The sequence below is a fragment of the Myzus persicae genome, unplaced genomic scaffold, assembly GCF_001856785.1.
Source record: "Myzus persicae strain clone G006 unplaced genomic scaffold, MPER_G0061.0, whole genome shotgun sequence".
NCBI lineage: Eukaryota > Metazoa > Arthropoda > Insecta > Hemiptera > Aphididae > Myzus > Myzus persicae.
Genome location: NW_019104427.1, coordinates 29,135 through 50,335, shown reverse-complemented (window position 1 = coordinate 50,335; position 21,201 = coordinate 29,135). Strand labels below are relative to the sequence as shown.

The 21,201-nt window shown below is 32.9% G+C and overlaps 1 long non-coding RNA gene across 1 annotated transcript; it reads left to right on the top strand.

Annotated features, from left to right (window-relative positions):
* The first annotated feature begins 7,107 nt into the window (after positions 1 to 7,107).
* On the top strand, positions 7,108 to 12,902 carry LOC111042089. The gene is made up of 3 exons (XR_002605396.1): positions 7,108 to 7,839; positions 7,911 to 8,261; positions 12,071 to 12,902. It is a non-coding gene; the product is annotated as an uncharacterized LOC111042089 (long non-coding RNA).
* Positions 12,903 to 21,201: the final 8,299 nt, after the last annotated feature.

The following is a 21,201-nucleotide window of genomic DNA, read 5'->3' as shown; positions in this document are numbered from 1 at the left end:
TTTGCGGGAGGGCGAATTCGCACGCGGATCTGATAATAACAACCGTCCTCGCGGTGTACAGTGTACACACCCCAGTGCATATTATACAGTCGTTTTAAAATTGATAATTTGTCCCTTTAAACTCGCGGGTGGTTGACGCGTGGAAAAAAACCCCGTATTAACGACAATAATAATAAAAAAATCGACCTGTTCTTTTGTCGGAGTCATGTACGCCGCCGCGCCCCGCGTGTATGGTAATATTTCTCGTTCGTCGTCGTCGTCTCCGCATAGTCGTAGCAGTTTTTTTTTCTACACACACACACACACACACACACACACACACACACTGGTGTATAATGCATATATATATATATAGGAGGGATAGGACCGCGCTCGTTATAACCGCAACAAATTGGGCCCCCAGGCGCGTGTTCCCGTCTCGAGTCGTGTTCAGCGCGCTCAGCATATTATACGCGCATACCATGCATATATGTGTGTATATTATATACATAATAAATGTTATATAGTCGCGGTAGGTATACCGTTCGATGCCTTGCTCTCTACAGTGGACACTAATTATTATCAGCTCGTCGATGTGAATTGAACGAAAGATTATTCTCAATACAACAATAACAGTAAACAATGACTGACTTAGCTACATGTACATGACCTATAATATTTAAAAACACTGCACCGGTAGACAGACGGGCCCGTCGCGTACATACTGTCGTTGGTAGATTTTCGATATTTGGATCGTCGTTTGGGACGTTAGGCGTATGTACGCAGGTGTAAATATATGTACCGAAATAATTGTCGCCGACGATTTTTGAGGAGTATTTTTTGATATGGCCTGTACCGGCTATACCATAATAATGTGCATATTGTGACGAGCGCACTCAGTGGCGTCACTATTTTTATATTTAATTATCATTATTGAATAAGCAATATTCTTTTGATTTTAATTCAGCAAATTAGCATTATACAATTGGTTGTATAGCTTACTATAGTTTACTCGAGGAGACAGCGCGTAGGAAATAAAACGTGTATGTTATAATATTGTAGTCTGTAAAATAAAGGAACTGGGAAGATAATATTCGATATATACGTAAGGTTGAAAGTCATATATTTTACACTTTTTCATATTAAGTTAATCGATAGTTTAAAATATTATCATCAATACTTATTTTTAAATAAATGCAATAAATTATGTCTAGTGTAATAAATCCAAAACCAAGTGAATTTATAAACACTATAATACTATAGATAATACATTCAGTAAAACTTATGAGATATTATGTAATGTTGGTATTATTGATCAATATATGCGGTGTACGTTTAAAGCCTAAATAACAGGAAGCTTAGAGCAAATGTGAAAACTACAAGTTATTTTCACCTTTTCGCATAATAATACAATTCCACCGTAACTGAAAGTACTATTAGAATATAGTATATCACTTCACCATATTATGCCATTGTTAAAACTTGAGTTTTATAACGGTTAAAATTTAAATCTCAATTGCACGTCATGAGCATGTTAATCAGAAATGCTGTCAAAGTTTCAAATTTCATCTATGAAGTTTGTTTATATTATACTCCTTTAAAGAGTTAATTTTTAAAATTTCAATGTTTTTTTTTCTAACCTAAGTAGGAACTTCAAGTTGATGTTCAATACAATAACAAACTATTAAAACAACTATTATATTAGGTATGTATAATATTTAAGAAAGTATATAAATAATGCACTTTAAACCATTCTCCGTCCTATACTAACGAAAACTCATAACCTGACTGCAGTTATTGAAAAATGTTATAACATTACCTTGTATTTTGTATTTTCCAATACGTAGGACAACCGCCATTTTTATGTAATAATACTTCGATTTTATTGAATTAGTATTTTAAAGTGTTTTCGGAAAAATAAATTCAATACCTATTGTGCTCTTTAGTACATTAGTACCTAATATCAATTATATAAAACGTTTAAGTTATATACATTTTTAAACTGCTAGAAATAAATATTTAAACGCATTTTTATAGAGTACATTTTTAGATTTTTAAAGCATCTTGGCATTTTTGCTGGCATTAAAATTCTATATGGTCTATTTCTTATTGTTATTAAACGTTTACTGTTTTCGTATGGAAATAAATATACACCATTTACCGTACATACAATAATAATATAGGTAGTGTGATTCATATCAAAACGCCGTCGTACGCTTTTGTTATTTATGTAAAATATATCTTATAACATATTAATATGACGATTGCTTTCGATATAACTGAAGCAATATCCGTACTTGGGGCATGTATATAGTAGTTATCCATACTCCGAAACGAATGTTTATTTAATCGCTTGCTGAGTTTTTAGCTGGAATATAATATAAGACTTGTCTTCGGAAATATTGCATTTGAAATTATTTGAATAAACGTTGAAAACAATTTCCACCGTCAAATCGATAAGACAGCCTATAACAGTATACTTTTGCGTAGACGCGTTGTACCTTTCAATTAGTGTTTCGAGTTTTAGACTCCAACTCGTCACTACACAGCTGAACTTTGATCGAGTATTCTTTACGCGACTGTGGCCGGCGGGGTAGGCGGCGGGGACTTATACAAACGTAAAAATCTAAAGTTTTCACGTAGTTCGGTTTTTCTGCAAGACCCTCGATGGGGGAGGGGGAGGGGGGGTCGGTCAACACCATGGTGGGTCAGCAATTATCGCACACGATTCCTATACATACGCTTACGGACGACAAGACGTGTGTCTTATTATGTCGACGCCAATCGGAAAAACCGTCGCGTCTGAAGCGCCCTCGGGTCAAAGTCGTCGCCACTCGCCGTCACCGTATACGTTGAAAGCACATCTCTCGCGTTTAACTCGCCCGCGGACTCGGAGACTGCAGCCACCAGACACCGTGCGTCGTATACCCACACTCACCCATCCACACCCACACACACACACACACACACACACACACATATTGCACATTATATACTTACGTCGCATTATTATTATTATTATTATTATGTGCGCTGCTCGGAGAGCTTCGATGCGGAGGTGCAAAATTCGAAGCGTCCCCTCTCAGCGGCGGCGGCGACAACAATAATAATAATCCTTTTGCCGAGCGCGCTGAGAGATTAACCGGCAAACCGACGGTGACAAGCAAACAACGTCGGCGTCAACGTCTATTTAACGTTCAATCAAACAAACGGGCCGGCGGCGGCGCGCGCACGCACAATTATTTCTCGTCGTCGTCGTCGTCCCCGGTGACCGCAAACACGCCGCAGATCGATTGTTTCGGCGGGCGGAAGCTGTAGTACGCGTATTCACGGCGGCGGCGGCGGCGGCTCGCGGTGTGTGCGCATTGTCGTGCAAAGTGTGCGCCCGTGTGGAGTCCGATGGTATAATTATTAATATAATAATATTATACCTAGGTACCGCATGTATGAAATCCTCCTCGGCGATGGCGTCATAATAGTATTATGCGGGTTTAGTGCCGTGTCGGCTGCAGTACTTGACATTTTTCAGAGGCCAGTCTGCAGAATATGAGAATATTCCCGCCCACCACTCGGTGAAGTCTACAGCATATTATTATTGCCGTCGTATTATCAAATATACCTGTGGGTGGCAGTAAATACCGAAATATTAAACCTATGACGATTATCATCGCTTGTTGCAGGACTAAAAACGCGGTTCCCGATCTTGACGACTGAGGTGACGACAATCGTAGAAGATGTGATATTTATATAGGTCCGCCCTGGCCGTGTCACATGCGATGTCCGATTTATGCGGTTGGGTGGTCCGATATACCTATATTATATAGTTCGCGAAAACGCGGTGACTGCGCGGTGATATTGATGCTGCTATAATATTGTAGGTCTTATACTACGATAATTCGATAACGTACGTATACACGACGTGGGTCGGATTATAATTTATTTATTATTGTGATCTGCAGTATAAATAATATGATGCACCTCTCTGAGATTTTCAGACTTAGCATGTCTTTTTCGTGTTTATATAGTCGCGTTTCACGATATCTTACATTGTTAACACTCATAACTAAACTATGAATTGACAGCGTTTCTCTGTATTTTCTAATCAACTTGAAAGCTGAACTAGTCTCATTGACTATTAAAATAATTTTTAATTTCAAGTTTGTTTTTAGATAATCCATCGAATTAATATTAAACAAATGTTTTGAATAGTAGTATTTCAGTATTCAATTAATGTATATTTGAACACTTACTTTGGCGTATTTTTATTTTAAAATCAAATATTTACATACATATTATCACACTATATTATCGTCTATATCAATACCTAAATGGCGCAGGTGTTTACCGATACAATTCGAAAATTCTCAATATACAGACAAGCAATCAAATTATGTGATGACTACTATTTTTATATCTTTTTGAAAATTAACATCGTATACAATGTTCTAGATTGATAACAGATAAAAACTGAAGACTTGCGTTTCATTACTAATAAAACAACACATGAATAATCACCTAAACTTTGAGTCTTTTGCAATACACATCATCCGATTTAGAAGGTCAGATTTTGACAAAAATACTCGACTATAGTTGATCAGTAACTGATAGCATGCAGGTGTTACGCAACATGCAGAAGTTGAGCTGCTGTAATAATTGTGATTCGTTAGTTTACCACCAACTAACGAACCCTGGATAAAACAGAGGAAATAAATTGATTTACACCTCTGATTTATCGAGTTATTATAGTTCAAGTTTGAAAATCCGATTGGCATATTGTCTTTAATCGCCGTGGATCGAGTGCGAAATAATTGTCATCCAAGACCCATCGAAACATACAAAAATATTTTGAACTCGATTGATATAGGTGACTTATGCAAAGTTTCAATTGAAGATTGTGATGCTATGCACTACGGTAGTACGGTCCCGCGCTAGAATACCGTACCTACGGATTAAAGCCACGAATAGGGACAGAAGACATTTGAGGGAATCGAATGAGGATGACTGTACCATATACCAAGTCACATAATATTATGACAAGACACAATATTATAATATTGTATGATAAAAATATAGATATCTGGCTTCTCTGCAGGTTTACAATACTACATATATAGCCAAGTATGTAGGTATATTTTAAACGCCGCTACCTATAATACTATGAGTGAACTATACACATGTATAATAAACGTCCTGGTTTCATGCAATTATATTATATATAATTAAGTAAACCGATCGTGATCGTATTCAATTTTTTTCGATAGCCGATCATTTTATCGATCATATACATACATATAATCAGACAACAGAAACACGGTGAGTTCTAGCTTCTGTGTATATTATATGTTATTGTATACAAATTTAAATAATCGAGAACGCCCTTGGTATGTATAGGTACCTATGGACGGATGGGCAACATATTATACATTCTGTACGACGTATACAAAATTGTACTCATAATAATCATTATACCACACGGCGCACACAAGCGGTATCATTTGGTCATTCGGGCCCGAACGAATTATCTGCGCGTAACACGATATCATTATAATATTATATAGGTAGGTATATTATAATGGGTTTCGAAAACAATATAATATGAGGTGCAGAGACGTCGAAATTTCGTCTCGGGACTTGTACAGGTACCACTCATATTATAATATACGGCATAATGTGCGAGTGTGTGTGTGTGTGTAATATATAATCACGTATATACAGTATAGACGATCAATGCATAATATATAATATTGGTTCGTATTCCGTTGGTATGGGTCGTGTCATTATACATAAGTCGTTCGTACAAACAGGGCAATAGTTATGTGTATATTTAAGCGTAAGGATATAAAAATATTACAACGGGCTACCATCCGGCAATAACGCGTATTATGATAATATATAATATTATACGATATATGTATAAGCGTGCTTATGGATCGCCGAGTATACAATTATTACATATAGGTACTTATCATTATTATACGCGGCAACGTATTCCCGATAAAATTAAATGGATTTTTTTTTCTGATCTCATAGTCACCATGATATAATATCATCATCTTAAATATACGTATACCTACAATATGTGTATAGCTGCAGGTAGTCTACCACAATATAATAATATGGCGACTACTGTCCGCGTACACGACGATATACTCAATAATATTTCGACTACCACAGCCGCCGCCGTTCGATCATATTATTTAGGGTGATGTTCGTTCATACATACACATACAATTAAACCGTGTGGGTAGGTATCCATATAATATGTGGCAGCAGTCGTAGGTCTTTAAGTATTGAACGAGAAACGTTCAGCAGATCGAACCGTGAGCACGATAATCTAGATACGAGACGATTTTTTCATTCTTTCGTTTGATATTTTATCCTCCGAAGAGTGTACAATAATATAACGTAATAATAATACATAATAATAACGCAACGCATCAGCTGCCACCCGCGATCGAGTGTTGTCAGTTCACATAATATAATTATATATATATATATAAATACCTACCTACTTATAAATCCGACATAATGTTTTCAATACAACCCGTTTATACATTATTGTGTACAATCCATTTGATCTATACAGATCGAAGTGAGCACAATATATATTGTACTATGTATAGGTATTAGGTATATAGTATATATTTATATTATTATTGTTTCAGAGTATAAGTACCTATGTATAATACTTATCGACAAATGTTTTTTTTTTTTTTTAACAGGCAAGATTGGACTGCGTGCGAGACGAATAAACGAAAAAATATTGAACACTTTTGTTCCTTTGTCTACACACGCAGTGTGATTCATAAAGTTAACCGCCCTTACATATCACTAATTTTCTTGAACATTTTTTTTATAATTTTTAGGCATATTGTTTTAGTCTGGTCTGAGATCTTCGTGCACTACAGGCGTGCACTAAAAAAGAGAGAAATATATTTATATATGTAGGTAAGCATATAAAAACTCCAAAAATATGCGAAATTATTCAAAATTAAATCGATTCGAAGTTATGGGTAGATACCTGTATGTTTTACACCTTTAAAAGTACTAATAAATTAATATAAATAATCAATATAATACATTTTTTTAATTTTTTAATTTTATTTTTTTATAAATATCGATAAAAAATGTTATTTATTTATTTAAAAAAAATATACATCAGTATTACCTCAGTATCTTATCTATACCTGCCTATACCAGCTACGCTTATGGTTGATATTTTTTAAGAAAGTAAGTATGACAAGGTATGAAATGTTTATCAGTTTGTAGTAATATTTTCGAGTATTCAATAAAGAGGACGGGAATGGGGATGCGAATAACCCACCCGTGGTTGTGTTACGTATAATAATATTAATTATAGCTATATGGACGCAATTTATTTTTATGTTACCAGACTTCAACTATTTCTTTTCTGAGTCAAGCAATACAGTAAGTTGTGGTTTAGTATTATATTTCATTTTCATTTATGTTTGGTTATAATATAAGAAATTGAATTTTTTCGGAGGGATGTCAACTGGAACTCCACAAATCGCGATTGTACGATTTAATCTTTAAAGAAAAACATAACATTTGCCCAATATCATTCATCTAAACACCTTTTGAGCTATTTTTCCTCGACTGCGTTTTCAGACACTCTGAAGTGACCATATTATGATGATTCATATAAGCTTTTTTTTTATTTCAGAGCAAGTTATGAGCATGTAAAAATTGTAAATGTTTATAGTACCTACATTTTAAAATGATCACGATAAAGTCGTAATTAATAACTTCCTCTTCACCAATACTATTGCTCCAATGCGATGACCAAAAATCAGAGTAATTAAATAACGGTTGTAATTTTTCAAATTTCGAACAATCATTGTAAGTTTAAAATGTACCTATAAAAATGCATATAGTTAAAAACGAGTCGTGTTCGTGTATATTCCATATAGGTTTCGCATATCATTACGTACAGGTAATATGATGTCAAAAGGTGCATGTCGAAGAGTGCAGCGGCCCAGGGCGAAGGCCACGATTGCACCCCTACCATAGGCCCCGTGTATTTCGACTCGAACTTGTGTATGACTGCTACAGAAGAACACTACGACGACGACCTGCACAACTGCTGCAACAAGGACGACGACAGCGACGGCGATGACTACGACATAACTCCTAGCCAACGTTAATCCTCCGACAAAGACCCGTCACGGACAGTGGCGTACCGGTGATGGCGTTTGAACTTTGGCTCCCCTTTCTCGTGCGTTAGCCCTTTGATCACGTCTACAACATGTTCTACATCGCAGGTATATATAGATTTATAATGTATAATATTATATACTAGCTGGTCCTGTACACAATATGTTCAGTGTTAAGATATTATACGTTACTTGCGATTTTCGAGACGACGGTTATCGGTGTAGACGGCCGAGGGTTCGGGGTATGATAATATATATATATATATAACCATAATATCGCTATGTACAACTACAGACGTCTGCTCCTCGTTGTTCTATTATATTATATTATTACATATACCTAAGATGTTTCACCAGCTATACCCGCACGGGTTGTGTCTCTACCTTACTTGAGAAGAAACTATTTTACTCTGTTATTTTTAATACTTGAGTGAATATAATATCGACCTAATATCAAAGATAAGAATATCATCTAGAGCACCTAGATAGTTTTTTTTTTAATTTTAAAGCAAGTTGTGAGAATTTTAAAATGTTAAAATGTTTGTAAATATTTAGTAATATAGTAGTTTGTTATTGTTCTCATTATATCATACTAATTACTAAGATGCCATTTAATTTCGTAAGATTATAAAAGCAAATAATAATATAAGTGATATTATAAATACCTATCTCCCAATTTTCGTAGGTTTTCATTAGAATTTAAAAAACTATCAGGGAGTTTTTTTTTGAAAACAATATATAAATAACAATAATAATAATAACCATGCACGGGTGATCATCCTGTTATTAGTCCAATATACTGGTTACAAATCACATAGCTATTTTATATTTTGACATATAAGTATACCTAACAAGTATTACATTGCATTCTCGGACTGTATAATCTGCTGGTATATTGTTGTCCATTTAATTATGGACACACTCTTGTCTCTCCATATGCTTGCGTTATCGATTTATTGCTGTCACTGATACGTGATTATCTGCAAAGGTTACCTGCGTATAATGTAATAATTAATTAGTGGAGGCGCTCTTCGGCGCGTGGGTAGGCCACTGTTTTGGGTGGGCCACTGTATTATAGGTGGGCTACTGCTAGAGTGGGTGTGTATTAGAGGCGTGCGTTCTCGTACGTGTAACCTATTATTATAAAATTCTAAAATCTATTCCGACCGAAGTCGATTTTGCAACGTGCAAGGTTCTCTACACATTATAATATTATGATGATGTATATATAGCTTTAAACTTTTAAGAAGTTTTGAGTTTTGATTGTTTTCGTAAATCGATCATATTTCACAATAGAGAAATATTTAAATATATTATGAACAACGTGTATATATGTATCTATATATTACGTAATATTATATACCATCGAAATATAACATACTTTATATTGGAAACGATCGAGTATCTATTACTTTTTTATGGTAGGTACCTACATACTGGTTTGTTGCAATGAATTCGAATGAAAAAAAAAGTGTTTTCCTTAGGAAAATAAAAGCACATAACTCATATATCTCCTCTGTAATAGATTATAATAACTGTACAGTATTCAAAATATTATTACATACCAGTATACCACTCGTTGTTGTTATGAATCGAAACAGCGAGTATTTTGTTCACTAAAATAATATTACATAGTATAATATTATATATTACTGTAATATAATTTATAGACAGGTACCTACAACTGTCATACAAACGTCGTCGTTATTATTGTTGTTAAAAACGTTTTCTTTTCATTACGGTACATATACTTCACCAAAGAAATTGCAAAATTTGAAATCAAAATAACACAATGTACCTATATAAACTTAACGAAGTATGCACGCAACCACGGAGAGCCGTATTTAAGTTTGGTGACGCCACTTCCTAAAAAAAAATGGAACATTTGCATTAGTTTAAAAAAAAACTTTCGAAATATAAAAAATATGTTCAAATACATTTACATTTACTACTTGCTAGATAATTACTAATAACTATACTTGTATTTATATATGAACTCAAAGTAGATATAAATAATTACTAACGACTTATACATAGTTACATTGTATTAACAGGAATTGTTTACAAAATGTTTTTTTTTGCAATTGTGTTTAATAATCTTAAATTTATTTAATTGGATGTTTTGCATACAGTGGAGAAAATATAATTTTTTTTTAAATTGGTATACGATCAACTTATTCTTCATCCTCTATTCAATTCTCATGATTTTTACCTAAAAACAAAAATACAAAAAATAAAAACCAAAATAAAATAAAATATATTTTAGAAGTTATTTCATTTGTTTTAAATGCTAACATATTATACATGTTCAGTGAACATTTCAAGTCTCTGCAGTTACTCATTTTCGAGTTAAATCAAAAAAACTTTGTCTAAAACTTTTAGAACACTATTTATCTAAATATTCCCATAATTTTCTTATTTTTTGCTACCAGAAATCACACTCAATTTTGAAAATCAATGATGATTAAGAGTTTTCACTTTTCACTGCTACATTAGGTTTAAGATACACAAAAATAAAAACGAAATTTACAAAAATGTACCTTGTAAATCGAATATTAATACATTCATCACTCAGCTTAGAATCTAAAAGGTCTTCAAACCAAAATTATGTTAACTATATATTTTTACATTTATTACTGTTTTTTTCTTTCAAAAATTAATTTCTGTGTAAATAGAATATTATAAATTTTGGTTTGGTTTATTTATATTGAAAATGGTTCTGCACCAACTCACCGCATATTTAAACAAAACAAACCAGTGAAAATTTATTGAAAAATATTAATTCAAGATACCATACTTGAAAACTAACAGTCATCATATAAAATATAGTGAATTGTTAAAATAAAATTGTTTGTATACATCGCATTAAATATAATATATATGTAAAATAAAAGTATTATATAAGTAGTATTGAAATGTGCACACATACATGTACTATACAATATCTATATTCTATATCTATATACTTACCGATACATGTAAACATCATTGTGATTAGTTTAATACGTCAGTTTCCGCTTCAAACAAAATTTAGTTAATGGATACAAATATTGTAATAAGACGTAAATGCTTCGGTCACCATTAAGTATTTAAATTGTAAAGAGTTTTACTGATGTATAGCTAAGAATAGTTTTCATCGCAGTTTGATACATTTTTCATTGACTTCAAACAATCGGAGTTTTTATTTTTCATTCATAGTTATTTCGTAGGGTGTTAATACCCCCTGGGAAGGGAACTTACATCTTAACTGGATTTATTCAAGGGGATCTAATTTTTGGTATTTTCCTTCTTTTATCACTCTTACCACTCTCTCCAATCTAACACAATATAGCCACCACGAAGGGAATAAACACAAATTTAATCAACTGGCGAAATACACGACGAACGAAAATAACGGCAAGTTATGGTGATGGCGGAGGTGTAGTGGGTGTGAGATGGATACGAGAGAGGAGAAAAGACTCCGAGAAGACAATTGAACTTGCTATTTCTGGTGGTTTTTATTTCCACTCTACTCGCTGCCGCTACCACCGCCAACAATATACAATGTATAATAAAAATAATGCAATACTATAGCCCTGTAGCGCCAGCTAAAATGAAATTAAAAACTTTCACGTCTCTTCGGATTCAAAAGAGGCACAAGCCTTAGTAGTTTTTTATCTTACCACCCCTTGTTCCCTTAAGTATATACCACGTAAAAGAAAACACCGATAAATAAATTTGAATTCATCTTGTAGCGTATTATATTGTGCCACAAATCTGTGGCTACACGATATTCAATACTATATATTACAATTATATTATATTTTTCCACAAGACAAACGATTATAAAAAATAAATAAATGAATAATTCTAAGTTGATCAAAATCAGCACATTGCCAGATTTTGCCTACATATCAATAATTGTAATATTATCATAGGTACACTGCAGTGGGACTCGTCAACCATCGTGTTCGTCGTCGTAATGCATGGTACACCCATCCTGCAGCCATTATTAGGTAAGTCTATAATATATTCCCCGTCTGAACCTTGAAAAGTATAAATGATGTTAAATACTTTATGGAAGAGACCAATCCACTTTTATAATAACATGAGATTCTCTAATTTTTAAAAATCACAAAAAACATTTAAATAATTTTAGTTTGATTTCAAGTCAGTAATGTTTTAATTATTGAAAAAATGCAGTCATATTATAGATTTACAGTTATGCTAACAAAATAAATGATGTACAAAATTTCAATGATGAGCGAATTTATTTTACAGAAAACATATTACGATTTACGAGACCTACCTATACGTTTTATACCTATTCTCTGCAGTTGTTTTCTCGACGTTGTGTTTAAAAATTAAACTACAATGTGTAAAATGCATATTGTCATAAAGTTAATTTTAATGATATAGCATGCATGTTCATTGCTCACACGTACCACTGTAATAAATTAAGTTAAATTTAATAAATAACAGCCATTTGACATGGCAACATCATACAAACAGTCATCCCTAAAATAGGTATAGCACTGACGACAACGGATCTGTCAGTCAATTCATATTCATAATAGCTCGTCGCCTTTCCCTGTGGAGTGTGATTCCGGGAGTATTACCTTTTTTGGATAAGACTTAGAGCAATGCCGAAATTACAAAGAACATGATTTTGAATCTTTTAAGATGTACGACTGTTCTCAAAATTCGAAACGATGTTGCCGAATTTTTGATGACAAATTTCAGTTGTTTTACAATTATTTTTAAATTTTAAATATCTACATATACAAATACATTCATTCAAAAAGTAATAAAAAAAATGTACTCAAATACTTTTCAACAACTTTTTTTTTATCATTGCCTTGAAAAAAATATTTCTAAACCTAACTGAACAATTTACTAATCACAGAAGGAAACAGCAGTGTATATACAATATTTAATATAAAGAAAAGTATAAACCAAAAAATGTAAAAACCTCTGCAGGCTTATATGTTACTGCATGCAGTTATTATTGATATTTAGTATCACAGATCTATAAACCAAGGTGGATATATTTACCTTGCTATAAACTCAGTGTATAGGTCTATGGTTTGTACTATGCACATAGGATCAGATATATGATATATCTATAAATACACCATCCACAACATCCCCGGGGCAATGTTTCTGGAAAACGCCGTTCGTACAATGTATGTGGCCACTATAAATATTTAATAAAATAAAATATTATTGAAATATACCTTGACAATAAAGATTTTTTGCCAGTTCGCAGAATCCTTGCAAGACATATCCGCTGCTGCCTGCAATTCAACTGCGCACAATATATACTTGTTTAATATTATTTGTATATGATAGGCACATATAATATAACAAAAAAACCATTGAAATGTTGTATCGTTGTGATAATCCATATAGGTAATACACAAATATTATACCGCAATTAGCCTTATATCATTAGCCTTACAGCTCTGTAAATGTTTCGGCTTCCACTGTCACCAGCATCTGTTAATCACGGTCCCGGATCATTTTCTCCCTATTTTTTACTTGCCGTCGTTACTTACCAATATTTGCTTGGCCTGTCTCTGCATATATGTAAGGTCCACGCTGCAAGGTGCTTAAGGTGTTCGTTATGATCAATATTCGCTACACCTCGCATCGCAGATCTAAGTTACACTTTCTATTCAAAAGAAGTGTCTTGACAATAACAAGATGTCCACCGGTCCATAGATCCGTGACGGGTGGTCTGAAAATATCTAACCGAATCGGAATATTTTGACCATTATAATGACTCGGGGTCCGACCTAGGAGCAGTGCGTATACAATATATAGGTGGTAGGTACAGACTATATTATTATTATTGTGCGACTTTCAGCGGCATAATGCAATATCATATTTTTATCGACTGTTACATCGCGCGGGTATCTATATATGTGCCGACATATATTTATATTTTTAAACGATATAATAATGAACGTTACAGACTCGCCGTTTGTCGCTCCACATTCGTATATATGCGTATACAATATGAATAACAATATTTATACTTAATACAATCATCGCAGGACAAAAACGGCGGTGGTCGACGGCGCACTTGCCGCGGCCGTTTTGTCACGGTCGGATTTTTTTCCGGCCAGATGGCTATATAAACGTATCGTATAATATTGTTATATATAGGTACACACACAAACGTTCACCCCACCGCCGTCGACGTGTGTCGTACACATATACGTACACTGTATTAACATCTTTATGAAACCATAAATTAGTTACGCGATCTCCGGTTTTTTACGTTACAAAGAGAGGGCGTGTCGCAGCGTGTGTGTGTTTAAAAAAAAAAAAAAAAACAAAATAAAAGTACGACTCGTACACCATTATACGGTCTATTATGCATACGCGGGCAGTGTGTGTGTGTGTGTGTGTGTGTGTGTGTGTGTGTGTGTGTGTGTGTGGGTGTGTTTGTGAGTATATTTAATATCGTATAATATCTACCCTCGTCCGATATGTGCGCGAGTATATCGTACACGTATATAACGTACAATATTATATGTATACCGGACGACCCTTGTTCTGCAGCGTAATTTTATATATTATTATAATATAGTCGTCGTCGAGGGGTCGCTCGGAGATACCATCATCGACTTTGCGCCGTACCTACCCATATATTATAATATCACAGTAAATTTAGTATAGTAACACAATATATACATATTATTATATACATTATATTGTATCGTCATCGTCGTGATATCGATATTGTTGTAAAATCGTAGGCATGTTGTATGGGTGATGACTCTGTCAGATAATATACTTGTATATTATGCTCTATTATTGGGAGTACAATATTACATTGCGTGCTTGTATATGCTACACGCGCATATTAACTGTCCGAAAACCGTGTAAGCAAAGTGGCTTACGCGAGTACCTGTGGTCAGTACTAGTTTCTCTGAGAAAATTAGCCCCGAATAATTTTCCTGTGAGGGCGGACGGAGCAGACCGGCTACAGCCGGTACAAGTCTCAAAAGTGTGTAGTTGCAAAAGTTCCACGTGCAGTCTTTGCAATAGACGTGGCCCGTAAATAAACTAATATTACATTTACTCGTGGTTCAGTATACTTTGAAATTAATATTTATACCTAGTTTCAATAATCGTGTACAGTCTTGTTCACCGAGACGCCTGAGAACACCATCCAAAAGTCGACTACACATACATTGATTACATCGCTGTAGAAAAAGTGGCTTTACGGAGTGCGCGACTTTAAATTTATATCGTACATGCTTTTAAATGTTGACTTCTCGGACTAGAAACCATATTGTTTTTAAACGGCGTGACTAAGCGGTGTCCACGGATTAAAATATCTACAAATACACGAATCGTGAGCAGATTTCCAATTACGACATCGACATTCACTTGACCACATGTGAATGCATAGATTTATTATTCAAAATTCAATATTAAATAAGGCTATATTCCTCAGGTTATATACTCCGCGGTTTCCGAATAACATAACGATATTGTCGGTAATGCGTAGGTATATCCACAAAATAATAGGAAGGTATATTGTATGTAGGTTATATAGGTAGATTATATATTAATTTATCGTTGTATATTTTGTTAAATACATTATTGGATACGCCTCTTAAGCATTGGTCACCACTTACTTAACGAATACTATTTTTATTTGTTATTCCGTACTCATAAAATACTAGCAAAGCAAGACTTTTGAATACCTTCTTACTTTACTTTACTTTGCTTTTAATAAACTGGCATTAGCTGTTTATTCACAAGTTTTTAAAACAATTAGTTAATCATAATAGTTTTAAATGTCTTTTATTTTAAAATATACATTATTCATTAAGTGTAAGCAAGTAAAGCTACTGTAATTTACAAAAACCATTCCTAATCGCGTCACTCAGCTTTTGAATATTATCTCTGTTTATTTGTATCAACGCTATATCAACTACACAATGCATATTTTATAATATTTACTCTCACATTTTTTAAATGTTTTTAATTATACCTACACATTTAAATTATTAGGTTAAATATTTCTTTAAAAAATATATGGAATTATGAAACGTGTAAAATGTTAAATTTGGGCCCTGATAATGAATTTATCACTGGTCGCACGAGAGATGCTCAAAGTTTATTTTAATCGTCGAAGAGCGTATCCTACTCGAACACGTACCTAAATCTTATGTTGATATCGGCTGTATCAGGTGCGTCCCTGAAACAATTTTTAGGGGGGGAGGGTGAAAACTAAAGTCTTATAATATTTATTTCTATAAGTATTATGTATATTGTACATATTATATTTTTTTTATAAGAGGACGCATGACGTATCGCTCCCCCGAGCATTGTCTCACACTTATTATTTCCTTGTCTTATACAATTTGATTTATTTATACACACATAAACAGTTACAGAATAATTAATAATACAAAATTAACAATATTTTTAAAAAAGCTTTGAGGAGTGGGAGCGACTATCACATTTGGTTCCTTGGAAGACGTCTCTGGTCTGCACAACACTACAGACAGACTTGTACTTGAAAATTAAAATTCGGCAAACCCGTTGAGTATTATTCTTATTATATACCTGTCATTTCGATTTCAACCTTTATCTATTAAACGTATATAAATAGGTAAATCATAAAATAAGGTAAGCCTAGAGGTTTTACGAGACTTATTATTGGGTCTCAAATAATATACACCAACGGTTACGCCGTACCTTAGGATTTCGAACTGTATTGAATATTTTCCAAATTTCACCCCTACCGCACGTCGTCTTGGCATGCATCTCTCAGCCAACTCTCTGTGGAACCGCCACAAACCCTCAACCCTGCCATCACCGCAAACCGACCACCCCTAACCCCTCCATACACTCGCGTTACGTATTTCATATACGCCGTATAGGACCGTGCAATAGTTAATACGATTTGTTTTTATATTTTTTTCCTCCCCGACCGTCGCTAAACGGATCGGTCGTATCGGCGGCGGCGTCTCATGAATTTTTATCGGATCCCGACCAAGTGTCCCCAGAGACGACCGCACACGCGCACATATCGTTATGTACTGCACACACGGCCAGATGCATGACATTTTATAAGTATACATTGCATGCGCGGACCGTGCACGACCGCCGCCCCGACTATACACACATAAATAATTATTGCGGTCCGTCAAACCTGACACCCCTACACATTTGTATAAATACCGAGTATACGACTATATAATTTTATGATAATATCTTTTATCAACATTCGAGGCGGCGGCGGCGGCGGCCCCCCGTATTTCGCGGTCGGTCTTTTGTACGTTTTCCGTCGCTAAACGCCCGCAACCATATTATCATGATATATTGATATATATATATATATATATATATTTAACATTACTGTAGAGTTAATAGTCATATGTACCACCGCTGCAGTAGTCCACTATTATTATACAATAAAACGATCGCGTAGTATATAATACTAATTATAATCAGTATGACGACGATTGGACTGGAGACTTGGAGATCTGCACCGTTACACGCGATTCGGGTTATAGGAAATATCGGAACGACGGGTGGACTGGCCCACTGATCACTGCGGCGAACTTTTGTAATATTAATATTATTATAATTCATTATACAGGTATCATACAAAAAACGTGTTGGTTTTTACTTTTTAATAACTTCATTTTAATTAAAAAGTTGATTAAATAATTAAAAGCTATACATAGTAAATGCCTTTATATTTTATTTTGTTTTCTCCTATACAACAATGAGTTTTCCAATTTAAATGTACGAAAATTAATTAATATTTTTTATCTATCTACGTTTTTACTGTATCTTCTTATTAGCGGGATTGACTTAGTTGGAGTTACATTTTCGTTGTAACAAATCCATAAGAAAAAATCGTATTCATACAACGTTTGGAGGCTAATTATTTTCAACAAGGGACAACATAATATTTTTGATTATGTCTACGGATCGAGCGTCAAGGGCCTCTAATATATTATTGTTATTGTAATATTTGTGCTGCTAAATTGTAATAATATTGTGCTACTACATCGTAACCACTAACCATATATTAAACATGGATACTATAGAATATAGCAGTGTATACCCTATGTATATAAATTATTTCATGATTCCGCGAATGTGACTACTATAGGTACTCCCCTCCCTAGCTCATGTACGAGAAGTTTTTCAATAACATTACATATATACGATATACCTACCTTTGTATTCATGTTACGATGTTTTATTTTTCTTGCTTCCTTGGAATCATATTATTATTTCAATGATTCTCTTTTCAAAGTAATTCTACGTACATAATGCAGTACGTTAGCTGATATAAGAAAGTATACATAGTCAGACCACATCGAATTTAAACTTTTTCTCTCCACCTGTTTAGTATTCTGTAAACATTTAAAATTACTTTTTACGTGACCTTTACTTACCGCAAAATATATTTTTTTCCCCATAAACAATATTATAATATTGTCGTACACTCTGAGAAATACATTTCAGACTTTTGAAAACAAATAATTATTATTATAATAATTAGATACGTTGCATTACCAAAGCTCCACTATAAACAATTGGAAATCATTTCTTGGAATTCTCATGAAAGCATGGCAGTTTTCTTTGAGAATCTTAAATAATTTTCATCGAATTCCCTTGAAGTCGTTATGGTATAAATGGTATAGTACAAAAGTATATTATTAGGTATATTATTATAATATTATATTCATATAATGTACATAGTACTATAAAATAATATGTAACAAGTAATAAGAAATAACTAATAAAAATGAATAAATTACAAACACAAAATATAATAATAACACGATCGTTGATCTAAAAGTTGAAATAAAACTCAAAGGTACTTCTATACCTATAAGTAGGTATTATAATTATATTGTTTTGTATATTACAAGTCATAATATTATTATTATAGTTACCTACTTACCTAACAACAATTTACCTTCAAATATAATCGAACTGTGACGTGTTTGTCGAAAAATAAGTACTCACCTAATAAGTAATAATGAATAACGCTGTGCAGCAATAGCAGACTGGTATGACTCAACAGCAAAAAATATTGATTAAGGTCTAGAAGTTTTTACTATAGTAATAATAATCTATTACGCATATTATTTACTATAGTTTCTTTGAAAAATAATAACTTATTGAATCCATTTTAGGAATGTTGTTAAAAAAAAAATAGATTAAAAGTTCTGAATAAATAAAGTTAACATTTTGTTTATTTTGAGGATTTCGAGTTCGAATTTATTTTAAAATATCTATAAGTTCTTAGTTGAAAAATTGTATTAAGGAAGACAATGGTAAGAAGTAAGAACTAGGAATGTTCGAGAAGATGTGCCATCATGAATAAATTGTTAATGTCAACTGCAACACCAGTATTCCCAATCATCATCCAGCACAAGCACCCGATGAATATATACATGTATTTTTATTTAATTTTTGTTTGTACCTTATTAGCTATGAAATATCAACTAAAAAATTCGTAAATGTAGATTTTATTATTTTAGAATCTTAGAGAAGCGATGATTGATGTACAGATCTTAGTAACTTTATGACGATGTGTGTTTTTACTTTTTTTGCATCAGTCGTTACCTTTTGGTGCAGTAAAAATACTACTATTTTACTGTCAATACCTTTTCAGCTAATAATCTCCTGATTGGAAAGTAAATCGAAATGTGTCATTCAGAGAATATAAAACTGAATTAATGGATTAAATGCGAGGCAACGAAGAGTTTTTTGTAGGATTACGTTACTAGTTGATATCGAGTATACAGAAGATAAAAAAAAAATTTCCTCCAACTATTATAATATTATTAGTAGATAATATATTATATGTAAATGGGTGCATATTGTCACAGCGAAAAAATGATTTTGTTTTTCGTTGGGCACAAGATAACAATATTATGATCTATGTAAAATATAATTTCATTTTTCGTTTTACCTGTATTATTATTATTATTGTATTCACGTCATATACCTACGATCTACCTATAACGTTGGTACGTCGTATAATACATTTTGAGTACAAATATTTACGTATTCTGGTTCACTTTTTATTATATACAAGACAATAATATTCTAGCAAAGAAAACACGAGCATATTTGTTCGAAATACCACTTATAATAATAATAATAATATAATATATACACTGTGATATATAATATAATGTTATGATATGACGTACTTACCTACACATAAAATATATATTTATATTCATGAAAATTCACATCATGTACCTACATGTAATTGCATCATGTCGACCGACAATTGTACATAATTATGTTTATTTTAATTTAAATGTAAATTGTATGCGATATTACGATATGAAATTCACGTATTATAAACTCGTGCTAGCGAGCACTAGAAATGTTAAATATTTATGTATAATGTTTATTATAGACTCTGCGTATATGGTAATAATATTGATGTTTATGTTGTTAGACTTCGAGCGACGACGTAAGTATAATATTATTAACGACTCAGTGTGTCTATGTCAATAATGATATTGTTTATAAATTATAATTAATTATGAACCGGAGTGACTGCACGACCTGAATTTTTTTCTTTTTATTAAATCGAATATCCGAGTATAATAATTTATAGTTAATTATTTACATTTTACAAACAATATTCCCTATTCATACAATAATACAATATAACCATAACGTTTACTTGTTTATCCGTCTCATTTGAACTCCAGCTGGAACCTGGACATAAATATACCTACTGCAGAATCAATGCTCAAACTCGCTAGATAATGAAACGATAGAATATCACATGAATGTGCTAACTGCTTACTGTAATATACCTATATATAATAAAAGTATAAAACAATTATTTTATTACTTAATAGTATAATATAAAATATGAAAATATACATACATCAAACAATATATTTTTGTTCAATGTATTTTTTAATTTATTTTTCGAACTTTTATTATTATTTTTTGTTTAAGCGGTATCGTTTATCTATCGGCCGTGTTGGTGGACTGCAACACCATACACTGTGTATAATGTACAAAATATACATATATATAT